This window comes from Procambarus clarkii, unplaced genomic scaffold (genome assembly GCF_040958095.1).
Source record: "Procambarus clarkii isolate CNS0578487 unplaced genomic scaffold, FALCON_Pclarkii_2.0 HiC_scaffold_217, whole genome shotgun sequence".
NCBI classification, from domain to species: domain Eukaryota; kingdom Metazoa; phylum Arthropoda; class Malacostraca; order Decapoda; family Cambaridae; genus Procambarus; species Procambarus clarkii.
Window position 1 is genome coordinate 156,470 of NW_027189250.1, and position 14,543 is coordinate 171,012.

The window sequence follows — 14,543 nt, forward strand, 5'->3', positions numbered from 1 at the left end:
CCCGCGAGGGTTAACACCACTCAGGAGAGTAAACGTCTGCTGGATGTTACCAGTGGTGAGGCTAAGGTAGCTGTGGTTCCCACAAGTGAAGTGGATAGTCTGGACCAATCTTTCTGGCTGTTGGAAGATCGTTCAGACAAACGAACGGTCGCTGAGAGATTGATGAACGAGCAGGACAGTGACCAAGTGCTCAGTGAGGGGCGAGGTTTGACAGCTGCTGAAGAGGCCTCAGCCCAGTCAACTCAGTCGGTAGAGCAACCCGGTCTGAGAGTGACAGACAGACAGGAAGAAAGACCCTGTCACCGGGAAGTCAAGACAGTCTGCTAACTGTCGGGATTGTGTCGGTAGGGTAGGGAAGGTGTTGAGTCTGTACTTCATTGGTAAGTCCATCCCAGTGTGCTACCTATTGTGTCCAGTATGACACAGACCTGTGGGGCGAGAGTGTGAAGGGACTGAGGAAGGGAAGCTGCGAGGCGTTGAGCCGGCTTAACCTGGACCCAGAACCTGAGCACGACCGCACTATGGTCAGGAAGTACCACCCTGGACGAGCCAGTGACGTCACATCTTGTCCCGCCAGCCACCGACGTCAACAGAAAACGGATGAATCACCACCACCACCCAGCCGCCGTGCACTTAAGTAAGAGCCAAGTGTAAGTGGCTGGTGATTTTTAGATGAAATTTTCCTCCGGGAAATTTTATCTTTTTGGTGGGGAGTTATGTGAGGGGGTGGTTCACCAGCTCACTTACAATAGTGCTCTTATGCCTGTGGGAGCCAGTACACTTGTTAAGTGCACTTGTTAAGTGGGCGGACTTAAGTTTTGTACCAGCAACCGAAACATCTAGTGTTTGGGCTCATGTGAGAGCCCCAGTCATCAGCAGTCCATAAATGTTACCCTGGCCGGGGTGGCATGTCTGTGGACAGTGCTAGAGCTGATAGCATCATCTCATTGTATGGCATGGAGCCAGACAACTTTGCGCGCGAACGCCTAGGCCGCAGGCGTGGGGTGGGTAGACATGTGGGGCCCCACGCTCGCTGGCCACTTGAGTGGTTGTCATGGAGACAGCCGCCATCTTAGTAAACATCTTGAGCCGCCATGTTGGTCGGCCATCTTGGAGCTGCCCTAGGGGCTATGCTACACCGTCGCTGATTGGATGAGAGGGGTAGGCCGCTGTATGCCTTCCTCTCATTGGTTATTTCGAGAAGGACGCGGGAAGAGCCGGTGTGAGCATCATTCTGAACTCAGCCTCCACCTTGTCAAGACGTTCCTGTACTCAATTCGGCCAAATTGATGTATAGGGCGTCGTGGTGGCTGGACTACAACTGCTGATGCTTCCTGCTTCACCTACGACATCGGTCGTCACAGAATCCGGCCGAAGTCGTCGCTTGGAGGGGTTTAAGACATTATTGTATGCAGGGGGTAGAGAGAGGTGCAGTGATCTGGGATCGTGGGGGAATGTGCATACGAGCAGCAACAGACTCGTAGATCCCATACCAGTGATGATTAGACTTGCTAGTGCTCTGTAGCAGTCGATGGGAACGGGGAAATTCGTGTCAGTGTTAAGGCAATTTCCCAAGGTTGGTGTGAGACGCTATCGTTGTGCGCGTCACCTGGGTATGAACGCTTCACTTCACCGGGGAGTCGAGGGTGCGAACTCAGCCGTGTTGAGTGGGAGGGGTTCGAGTGTGCGCCAATTTTCCGTATAAGTACTACGGTCAGGAACTACCGCCGCCTACGCCACCCGGAGCGAGCCAGCCACCTATAGCGGGGTGCCTGATGTATGGGAATGGTGTGTAAAGCCGGCAGTGTGAATGAGTAAGTACCTATGTGTGTATTTCGGTGATTAGTAGTCTCTAAAGCTTGAATTCGAGGTCAAGTGTTCCGTCACATTGTCACGCAGCACCTGTTCAGGTGGAGTGAATTGTGGGCGAGGAGATTAATCACCTGTGTTGTCATCTTGTCAGTCCAGAGGGACTTAAGTGTACACAGACGTACAGTGTGTGTGTGTGTGGGTACACACGGGGAACAGGATACATAGATTAGCCAAGGACTGAGAAGGTGTCCATGTAATAAATTCTTTTATTTCATTGTGGTAATCATTTTTGATCGTCCGTGGGACGGAGTGATATCATTTCCATGTGTGGTCTTGCAGGTGTGGAATTCCAACACTGAGCGCTCAGGTATGTGTAACGCCAGTGATTCCTGGCAATGATTATTGTGGAGTGTGCCACAGTGTGGCTTAAATTTCTTGTAGTGTTCCCAGGGCCGTGACAAGTGTGATTTATATAAATATATATGTTGTGGTTGCAGTATTAATTAACGTAATTTTGGTGAGGTTTGGTGAGTGACGAGGCCGTCTAGAGAGACCGCCCCCGCTCTGTCGAGTAACGTAACTCTCGAGTGTTTATCGGCATGCGTGACCGATAAATCACTCACCCATGTGATTTAAGGAGTGTGAGATTCTCCTTAGTGTTCCCAATAACGTTTGATAGCTGTAGGCTACATGTGTCAGCGGTAATTATATATATATATATATATAATCGTAGTGTCACGGTGCCCAGTGTTAATGTGTTATTTACTGTGTGGGGATTGCAATATATTGACCTATGTTCTAGGGGTCATTTGCAGCAGTAAGTAAGTGTGTGCAGTATCCTAATATTTGGAAATTAGAGTACTTGCCGTGTGTGTTATTGCAAAGGGGGTTGTTATTTGATGGTGATTGTTGCTAGTGTTGAGCAATCACCGTATGTGATTGCAGTTCAGTAAAACCATTGTGGGGCAGTGTTCTAGAGGGTTCATGTCCTGTATGTTATTTTACTAGATTCTGTAGTATTGTCATAGCAACCGGATTGTAACGTAAATCACTGTGATTTGTTAGTGTGATTTGTCATTGTCGTGGGGGAACTCGGCTGTAGACGAGTACTTGGATATACATATATTCTCCTGGTTATCTGGTAGGACATCGAAGTCCAGTATTCAGTGAGGTGATTGCGAGGCAATTAATATAACGTAACCAAGGGAACGCCCATTGCTTTAAGAGAATTTGTTCTTTGACAATTTGAGTAACGTAGAATGCGTTTGGGTTAATTTACTTTCCTGTAAGCAGCTACGGTAGTCTCGAGGAGCCTAGCCATCAGCCAGATAAGAATTAGAGTATTGTCTGTCGTAATTAACGGTCAGTGGGCCGGGTAATTGACGTGTTTCAGGAAGTCAAAGTAATTAATCTCGATCCTTGTTTGATCGACTCACACGAAGGCTACATTGTTCCATTAACGTAACGTCGTTATCTGCCCGGAAGTACCGGCATTGGATTGACTCGTGAGAGGAGTAACGTCATTTATAATAACGTAAACGTGGGGCTAATTACTGTTATTAGTCGCCTGAATTGGTCTGAGTATGGAAGGCTTAGACGGAATTCATACCTTAATGTAAATTGCTGAGCCAGTGTGAAAGGTTGCGTATTTTAATTGGTTAATTATTGATCTTGAGGATAGTAATTAATTACTCTAAAGGTAATCACGAGTGATTACCGTTCTCTTAGCACTTTGGACATTGCAAATCAGAGTTTACCATCGCTGAGTGATTAGTAACCGATTAACGTAAATTAACGTAACTAGTAAAGAGATTAATCAGCTGTCTGGAAGTACAGGGATTAATGGGATTTTCTCACTGAATGCTCGACGGGTAGAGTGTTGTTTGATTTCCGCGTTACTAGTGACAGTTGTAAGAGTTGTTAATTTAACGTAAATGTTACCTTGTAATTAACGTAAATGTTATTGTGTTATTAACGTAAATCAATTGTTATTGATTGTTGATCGTCCGTGGGACGTAGTGTTAACGTAAGGATTAATTTGAGGAAGGGTGCTGGAGTTGCCAGTGAACCCATTAGTTATTGTTGTCATTGAAAGACTACTGATTTGATTGCATTGCAACCGCTGTTGCAGGAGTAGACTGCACTGAGGCGTAGAACAGTTAGGAGGTTACTGGAGACGTGTTTCAGAACCTACTGTGTCATTTGTTGTAATTGTGATTATAGATCTGTTAGTTCTTGCTTGCTTGTTGATTCCTCTGTGGTCACACTTATGTTCGAGTTAGTTCATTATGCAGTCCGAGGGGCTGGTGTCTAGCTGTCATTGATAGTGTCACAGGAAGGATTTCGAGTAACGTCATTGACATTTCTTTTGTTTTGTTGTAGTAGTTAGTACTTTATTGAATAAACTAAGTTGTTATGGTTAACACTGTCTTTTTGTTACACCCCCACACATTATTATTGTTATGCAAATGTTCTTCACACTCGACTAAAATTGAGACTCACTTTCTGAGCTTTGGATCAAATATACGGCACCACACAACAATAAATTATTGTTGTGAGAGCCCGTGACCTACTCGTTAGATTCGCTTCGGCGATTGGCGAAGGTCGGCGGCCTAAGTGGGGGGGATTTCAATTTTCATTGGGGTCTCGGCGTTTGCTCGCGCCTAGTCAATTGTTCATACATGGTCCCAAAGTGAGGAATGAGCTGTTTACTACACTGGTGTGTTAGCTAAGCAAGTCCTTCCTCAGGCGACCTAGTTGAATATCACGACAGGAATAAAGGTTAAAGAATAAAGAAAGTTCTTAGAAATTTTCCGAGCTAAAATTCCTTATACCAATTTTAATTTATTCCAAAACTTCTCATAAGTTGAAAATCAACAAAAACTCTCACAACCGTACACATGTCAGTTCAATTACAGGTACACATACACACACATAGCTTCACGTGTCTGTCGGTCTTGACAGACACGTGAAGTCGGTTGTCGGTCATGTGTACACATGGATACGCACACAAAACAGTCCATTATCAATTAATGTGTGTGTGTGTGTGTGTATTTATTTTCTCCTTGTATTTACTATATGTATCTGCAGAATCGAGTTATTAGCTCTTGGACCCCGCCTATCAAATATATGTATTTTTCCTTTTTTTATATCTACTACATCTATTTCTCTCTAACACACACACACACACACACACACACACACACACACACACACACACAAACTGGAGGCCTACCGTCTAAACGGAGAGAGTTCGTTGGTTATAATCCAATGGTCCCATATCGAATCTCAGTTGATGCAATAGCAAATCGACAGATATTCTTTAACCTAATTCGCCTGTTCACCAACTCCCCTCCGACCGGGGAGCCAGTCGGCCGAGCGGACAGCACACTGGACACTGGACTTGTGATCGAGTGGTCCCGGGTTCGATTCCGGGCGCTGCCGAGAAACAATGGGCAGAGTTTCTTTCACCCTGTGCCTCTGTTACCTTGCAGTAAAACAGGTACCTGGGTGTTAGTCAGCTGTCACGGGCTGCTTCCTGGGGGTGGAGGCCTGGTCGAGGACCGGACCGCGGGGACACTAAAGCCCCGAAATCATCTCAAGAAGAACCTCAAGAGATAAGCACAAAGGAATCCATCAATGGATCCATCTATCTATCTACTTATATCTGTCAATCCATCAATCTATCTTCCCATAAACCAACCATTCATCATTATATACATTTATATTCCATTTATCCGTCCATCAACTCTTCTGTCTATCCATCCATCTACTCATATGTCTTTCCATCCATCAGATAGACGGATGCATCTATGCATCCGTCTATCCGTCAATGTATATATTTAGCAATCAATGTAAACATCCATCTATCTACTTATATAAATTTTCCTTTAATCCCTGTTTCACCTGCACCACTCCCCCTGTTCCCCCATCCCCATCCCTGTTTCACCTGCACCACTTCCCCTGTTCCCCCATCCCCATCCCTGTTTCACCTGCACCACTTCCCCTGTTCCCCCATCCCCATCCCTGTTTCACCTGCACCACTCCCCCTGTTCCCCCATCTCCATCCCTGTTTCACCTGCACCACTCCCTCTGTTTCTCCCTCTTCATCCATGTTTCACCTGCACCACTCCCTCTGTTTCTCCCTCTTCATCCCTGTTTCACCTGCACAACTCCCCCCTGTTTCTCCCTCTTCATCCCTGTTTCATATGCACCACTCCCCCTGTTCCCCCATCCCCATCCCTGTTTCACCTGTACAGCACCCCCTGTTCCCCCCTCTTCCTCCCTGTTTCACCTGCACCACTCCCCCTGTTCCCTCTCTTCATTCCACCTCTAAATCCCGTATCCTTCCCCCCCCCCCACCACCTTTGCACCTCTTCCTTTAACTTAAATCAGGACCAATAAACTACTTTATGTGTTTAATTTAGGTTTTTTCTAAGTACGAAAAAGTCTTCAGCCATCTCAAGCATTATTTTACAATTAACTTTAATTAAATTGGTAGGGGGGGGGGGGAGTGATAAGAATAATTAATAATTATTTTTAAATCCTTTAGCTAAAGTCAACACTGACCAACCTATGCCCGTTCCCTACCCCAGACCATTCTCTCTACAAATACATTAATTTAGTAATAATAAGCCTTATTAATATATTAATAAATAAATTTTAAAATAAATCTGTGTATGGCTGCAGCCTCCAGCATGTGGCCTCATTACATAGACAGACATTCTCTTTATATATATATATATATATATATATATATATATATATATATATATATATATATATATATATATAACTGAAAACTCACACCCCAAGTTTTCAGTTGCATATTGTCCTGGGGACCATTCAGGATTGTTCGCATATATATATATATATATATATATATATCAATTTACATAAATAAATATTCACTAATATATTCCTTTAAAATTGACACAAGCGGATTAAGGCGTCCTGTACATACCAGTTGCATTGCTCCTTTCAGTATGGGTTCGAGTCACTTCTGGCATGTGAGTTTTCAGTTGCATATAGTCCTGGGGACCATTAAGGCTTGTTCGCATATATATATATATATATATATATATATATATATATATATATATATATATATATAAAATCTGTCATATTTGTAAATTAAATAATAAATATTTAATTATTAAATTTAATTTAATTTGTTTTATTAATATAATTATTTAATAATTTAATAAAATAATAATTTATTAAAAAAAATTAATTTGATTACTTATTTAATAAAATTAAATGATAAATAATAAATTAAATATTGATATATACTTGTGTGTCCAGGAGGCCATCTGTGTCCCCTCAGATGGTCTCCCTTATCACAGTTTGTGTCTATGGATGTGTGTCTGTGTGTGAGTGTGTATATCCCTGTGAGTGTCCGGGCGAGTGTGTGTGAGTGTGAGTGTCCGGGTGCGTGTGTGTCCGGTTATACCTGTGGGTCCAGGAGGCCATCTGTGTCCCCTCAGATGGTCTCCTTTATCACAGTCAATGGGAGTGTGTGAGTGTCAGTGCCCCTGTGAGTGTTCGGGTGAGGGTGTGTGTGTGAGTGTCCGGGTTTATGTGAGGTTTGGTTCCAGGGAAACATCCTTCCCCCCACCCTTCCCATATCTCCTCCCTTATTCCCACCGTGGGTTCGAATCCCAGGTGATTAGACCTGCTCTAGGTCCATGGATCCAAGGTATCCATCCGTGGGCCCAACGGATTTCACCCCTTCCCCACTTTCCAAGGGCCAGGCCAATTCCAGCTATCCAGGGAACCTGTCGAAACAGAGGCAGCTACAGGATTGGACACACAAATATTTGTGCCCTGCAGTTACCCACCCGTTCCGACAGACTCGATCGCAATCTATCCAGATGAGAACACGTTCTCTTCCGACTAGACCACGCTGGAGTCGCTGTATGTCTCAAATTTGGTCCCTTTATTTATAGTTAGTATTTTTCGTGAATTAATTGATTTGTTTTAATTTTTTATTGACTTAGGAAAAACGATTTGGGGAGTTGGTGGGGGGGGGGGGAGGGGGAAGGGGGGTTGTGTGTGTAATGGATTGTCGAGATCGTGGTTGGTTAGTATTTATCTAGTTGTGTTCACCTAGTTGTGCTTGCGAGGGTTGAGCTCTACTCTTTCGGCCCGCCTCTCAACTGTCAATCAATCAATTATTACTAACTAATAAAAAACATTCCACACAAACACACCCAGGAAGCAGCCCGTAACAGCTGTCTAACGCCCTGGTACATATTTACTGCTAGGTAACAGGGGCATCAGAATGATAGAAACTCTGCTGATTTCCGTTTGTTCCATCACCGTGGGATCGAATGAGCTACGATTACGAGTCGAGAGCGACGTCCACTCAGCTATAAAGCCCCCTAGTTTGTGTATTGGTGCAAAAGATAATTTGGGAGAGGTTAAGGGAAAGGAATGATGTTTGGTGGCTTTGAAAGCTTTGGATGGGAGGGGGGTTGGCAGTTATGAATTAAAATTGTTAATTATTTAAGATAGGATATATATGCAAAAGACGTTGCGAGATATAGTAAGAAAAGTGTTTCTGACTGAGGTTAGGTACTGTGTGATTGACTTGTATATTAGGAAAAAGAACACTTATTAGAAACTTAGATGATCTTTTAAAATTTTCCTTAGCAAATAGTTGTAAATTATTGTGTAAAAAGGCCTATGGTTACCTTACCCTAAACAAACACACGTGAGCACAATTAGTCCACGGGATTCAGAGAGAGTGAGAGTGAACAGCGAAATAGTAACAAAAAATGTGACAATGAGGGGAAACTATGACATTCAAACGTTAACCATATAAATTACAGTAACACTAACCGAGCGTCCACATACATATTCCAATCAATTTACATAAATAAACATTCACTAATATATTCCTTTAAAATGGACACACGCAGATAGTTGCAGTACACATGTCAGTTCAATTACTGGTACACATAAACACTCATAGCTGGACGTGTCTGTCCATCTTGACAATAGTAGACATGTAACAAAAAATGTGACAATAATGGGAAACCATGTCATTCAAACGTATAAATGTTAACCATATAAATTACAGTAACACTAATCGCGCGCACACGTACATATGTCAATCAATTTACATAAATAAACATTCACTAATGTGTACCTTTAAAATGGACACATACAGATAATTACCGTACACATGTCAGTTCAATTACAGGTACACATACACACACATAGCTTCACGTGTCTGTCGGTCTTGACAGACACGTGAAGTCGGTTGTCGGTCATGTGTACACATGGATACGCACACAAAACAGTCCATTATCAATTAATGTGTGTGTGTGTGTGTGTATTTATTTTCTCCTTGTATTTACTATATGTATCTGCAGAATCGAGTTATTAGCTCTTGGACCCCGCCTATCAAATATATGTATTTTTCCTTTTTTTATATCTACTACATCTATTTCTCTCTAACACACACACACACACACACACACACACACACACAAACTGGAGGCCTACCGTCTAAACGGAGAGAGTTCGTTGGTTATAATCCAATGGTCCCATATCGAATCTCAGTTGATGCAATAGCAAATCGACAGATATTCTTTAACCTAATTCGCCTGTTCACCAACTCCCCTCCGACCGGGGAGCCAGTCGGCCGAGCGGACAGCACACTGGACACTGGAGTTGTGATCGAGTGGTCCCGGGTTCGATTCCGGGCGCTGCCGAGAAACAATGGGCAGAGTTTCTTTCACCCTGTGCCTCTGTTACCTTGCAGTAAAACAGGTACCTGGGTGTTAGTCAGCTGTCACGGGCTGCTTCCTGGGGGTGGAGGCCTGGTCGAGGACCGGACCGCGGGGACACTAAAGCCCCGAAATCATCTCAAGAAGAACCTCAAGAGATAAGCACAAAGGAATCCATCAATGGATCCATCTATCTATCTACTTATATCTGTCAATCCATCAATCTATCTTCCCATAAACCAACCATTCATCATTATATACATTTATATTCCATTTATCCGTCCATCAACTCTTCTGTCTATCCATCCATCTACTCATATGTCTTTCCATCCATCAGATAGACGGATGCATCTATGCATCCGTCTATCCGTCAATGTATATATTTAGCAATCAATGTAAACATCCATCTATCTACTTATATAAATTTTCCTTTAATCCCTGTTTCACCTGCACCACTCCCCCTGTTCCCCCATCCCCATCCCTGTTTCACCTGCACCACTTCCCCTGTTCCCCCATCCCCATCCCTGTTTCACCTGCACCACTTCCCCTGTTCCCCCATCCCCATCCCTGTTTCACCTGCACCACTCCCCCTGTTCCCCCATCTCCATCCCTGTTTCACCTGCACCACTCCCTCTGTTTCTCCCTCTTCATCCATGTTTCACCTGCACCACTCCCTCTGTTTCTCCCTCTTCATCCCTGTTTCACCTGCACCACTCCCCCCTGTTTCTCCCTCTTCATCCCTGTTTCATATGCACCACTCCCCCTGTTCCCCCATCCCCATCCCTGTTTCACCTGTACAGCACCCCCTGTTCCCCCCTCTTCCTCCCTGTTTCACCTGCACCACTCCCCCTGTTCCCTCTCTTCATTCCACCTCTAAATCCCGTATCCTTCCCCCCCCCCCACCACCTTTGCACCTCTTCCTTTAACTTAAATCAGGACCAATAAACTACTTTATGTGTTTAATTTAGGTTTTTTCTAAGTACGAAAAAGTCTTCAGCCATCTCAAGCATTATTTTACAATTAACTTTAATTAAATTGGTAGGGGGGGGGGGGGAGTGATAAGAATAATTAATAATTATTTCTAAATCCTTTAGCTAAAGTCAACACTAACCAACCTATGCCCGTTCCCTACCCCAGACCATTCTCTCTACAAATACATTAATTTAGTAATAATAAGCCTTAATAATATATTAATAAATAAATTTTAAAATAAATCTGTGTATGGCTGCAGCCTCCAGCATGTGGCCTCATTACATAGACAGACATTCTCTTTATATATATATATATATATATATATATATATATATATATATATATATATATATATATATATACATATATATATATATATATATATATATATATATATATATATATATATATATAACTGAAAACTCACACCCCAAGTTTTCAGTTGCATATTGTCCTGGGGACCATTCAGGATTGTTCGCATATATATATATATATATATATATATATATATATATATATATATATATATATATATATATATATATATATATCAATTTACATAAATAAATATTCACTAATATATTCCTTTAAAATTGACACAAGCGGATTAAGGCGTCCTGTACATACCAGTTGCATTGCTCCTTTCAGTATGGGTTCGAGTCACTTCTGGCATGTGAGTTTTCAGTTGCATATAGTCCTGGGGACCATTAAGGCTTGTTCGCATATATATATATATATATATATATATATATATATATATATATATATATATATATATATATATATATATATATATATATATATATATAAAATCTGTCATATTTGTAAATTAAATAATAAATATTTAATTATTAAATTTAATTTAATTTGTTTTATTAATATAATTATTTAATAATTTAATAAAATAATAATTTATTAAAAAAAATTAATTTGATTACTTATTTAATAAAATTAAATAATAAATAATAAATTAAATATTGATATATACTTGTGTGTCCAGGAGGCCATCTGTGTCCCCTCAGATGGTCTCCCTTATCACAGTTTGTGTCTATGGATGTGTGTCTGTGTGTGAGTGTGTATATCCCTGTGAGTGTCCGGGCGAGTGTGTGTGAGTGTGAGTGTCCGGGTGCGTGTGTGTCCGGTTATACCTGTGGGTCCAGGAGGCCATCTGTGTCCCCTCAGATGGTCTCCTTTATCACAGTCAATGGGAGTGTGTGAGTGTCAGTGCCCCTGTGAGTGTTCGGGTGAGGGTGTGTGTGTGAGTGTCCGGGTTTATGTGAGGTTTGGTTCCAGGGAAACATCCTTCCCCCCACCCTTCCCATATCTCCTCCCTTATTCCCACCGTGGGTTCGAATCCCAGGTGATTAGACCTGCTCTAGGTCCATGGATCCAAGGTATCCATCCGTGGGCCCAACGGATTTCACCCCTTCCCCACTTTCCAAGGGCCAGGCCAATTCCAGCTATCCAGGGAACCTGTCGAAACAGAGGCAGCTACAGGATTGGACACACAAATATTTGTGCCCTGCAGTTACTCACCCGTTCCGACAGACTCGATCGCAATCTATCCAGATGAGAACACGTTCTCTTCCGACTAGACCACGCTGGAGTCGCTGTATGTCTCAAATTTGGTCCCTTTATTTATAGTTAGTATTTTTCGTGAATTAATTGATTTGTTTTAATTTTTTATTGACTTAGGAAAAACGATTTGGGGAGTTGGTGGGGGGGGGGGGAGGGGGAAGGGGGGTTGTGTGTGTAATGGATTGTCGAGATCGTGGTTGGTTAGTATTTATCTAGTTGTGTTCACCTAGTTGTGCTTGCGAGGGTTGAGCTCAGTAGTAGGGAGTAAGAGCCACAGACGAATTTTTTTTTTTCAGAAAATTCGTCTGTGGATCTTGGGGGGTTTCAGGTAATTTAGAAATTCGTCTGTGGATCTTGGGGGTTTTCAGGTGAATTTGGGGATTCACAGATTTGGAATTAGGGAATTCTTATAATGAAAAATAATGTCATACGAGTTTGTTAAAGTTCTTATGAGAAAAATAATTTCCGAGACTTAGAAGTTTGTTAAGGCCTTATGGGAGAAATTCAAATAACGTGTGTAGCACTTTAGGGCTTCCAGGAGAACTCTACGGACATATTTTACATGTTTTCAACTTACAAAATCGTCTATGTAAGCCTTAGTTATTCATATAAATTTAGAAAATCACCTGTGTAAGTCATGGTTTTCAAGTCTCGTACCTCACACCCCCCTCCCTCCCCCCTTACCTCGCAATCTCTCGCGTCACCTTTATTTACTTTGCGCCCAGCCAGCCAGCCAGTCAGCTCTTAATCTTATCTTATCTTATCCGTAATATCTGGACCGTCCCTCCTCTCTCTCTCTCTCTCCCTCCTCTCTCTCTCTCCTCTTCATATTATTCCCTCTTCCTATTTTCTGACATACTAATATTTTATTCCTTTTTCATTAACCAGTCAGTTTTATACAAATCAACCGAAGCATCTCAATGTAACCTTTAATACTGAAAACTGCCTCAGAGACTATCTAAGCTGGCCCCAGCTACCTGCCCCAGGCTATCTGCCCGAGGCAATCATCACCTGATTACCTGCCCCAGACATCCACCAGTCATTGTCGGCATTCGCCACCGTAATAATTTATATATATATACATTAAGCGTTAATAAAACTTATTTATTTATTTATAATTTATTTAGTCATCTAATTCATAGTTTACACAATTTATAATAAACGATTCATTTAGCCCGAAGTTCTAAGAAGCTCGCTCCTCAATCCTCTTGTATAATATCCGTCCTATTCACTCTTCATCTCTGTAAATAAAGAATAACAGTTTCAGACAGCGTTTACACATGTACAATATTTATCAGACGCGTAAAACCTCGAAACAAATGTACTCACCATTTTCCGTTAGATAATTTGTTATAGCCTCATTCAGCCAGTCGTCTCCAAGCACATTTTCCAACAAATATCGCTCTTATCATAACACAGCGTTTCATAGCAGCTCGGCATATTTTTAAATAAAGCATAAGATAGCCTCATTACGTTCCTATCATTCTGCATATATTCTCCATAAGTAAAACTAGTTTCAAATAGCTTTATTGCAGTTTTTAGATCCTTGTTTGAAAGATGGTAACAGAAAAACATCGCATATAGCCCGCATACGTAAGTATTTAAACTCTGAAGTCTCTCTGTAAACGTGTATACATCACAGTCTTTATAATAATTTAAAAACTCCGAAATATATGGCGAATACACATTTATTCCATATGAATCGAGTATAACTATTTTCCGTTTAGATTTATATACAGCAATCCAGTGACCCATTACTTCCTTAGAGTCTCTTCCTAAGGTATTTATTATAAACATAATCGGCCTGTCCCGTATTTGCTTCATTATTCTATATATATCCGTCGCTAAATAGCATCCAATATATTTAGCTTTACTACCTTTCATATCGTTCAATGCCGTATTAATTTGTTTGCAGTTCATGCTCTTGTATCACACACAACTCGCCTATCTGAATAAATTCTCAATACTCCCGTTGTAATTCCGAATAAAATAATAACTTTATTTGATTTCGCTGGAACAGCAAATTCTAATGTAATTCTCAGATTGCCCGAAGCCTCTATAGGAAGGGTATCTCTCAATTCCTCAGGCGTTAGTCTAAATGCCAGTAATGTTCTTCCTTTTATAAATGAATTATATGTCAAGGTATTACAAGCATTAAAGCCTACTGTATTTTGAGTCTCGTAGTATAGTTTCGAACATTTATTTGGGAACTTGCAAGTTATATTAAATAAGTTTGTCCCATCACGTGTAATATATACATTAGATAAATCGCAGTGATCGAAATAAAGTGGATTAAGTGTATACGCTCCTGATATTGCTTCCATATCCATCATCATAATAAATAATTTATCTGGGATAATGCTCCCCCATGGCTGGTCAATACTTAATCTCTGCTGCCCATTACCAAGAATGAACGTCTTGTGGAGTGTCTTATCAAACGTATAT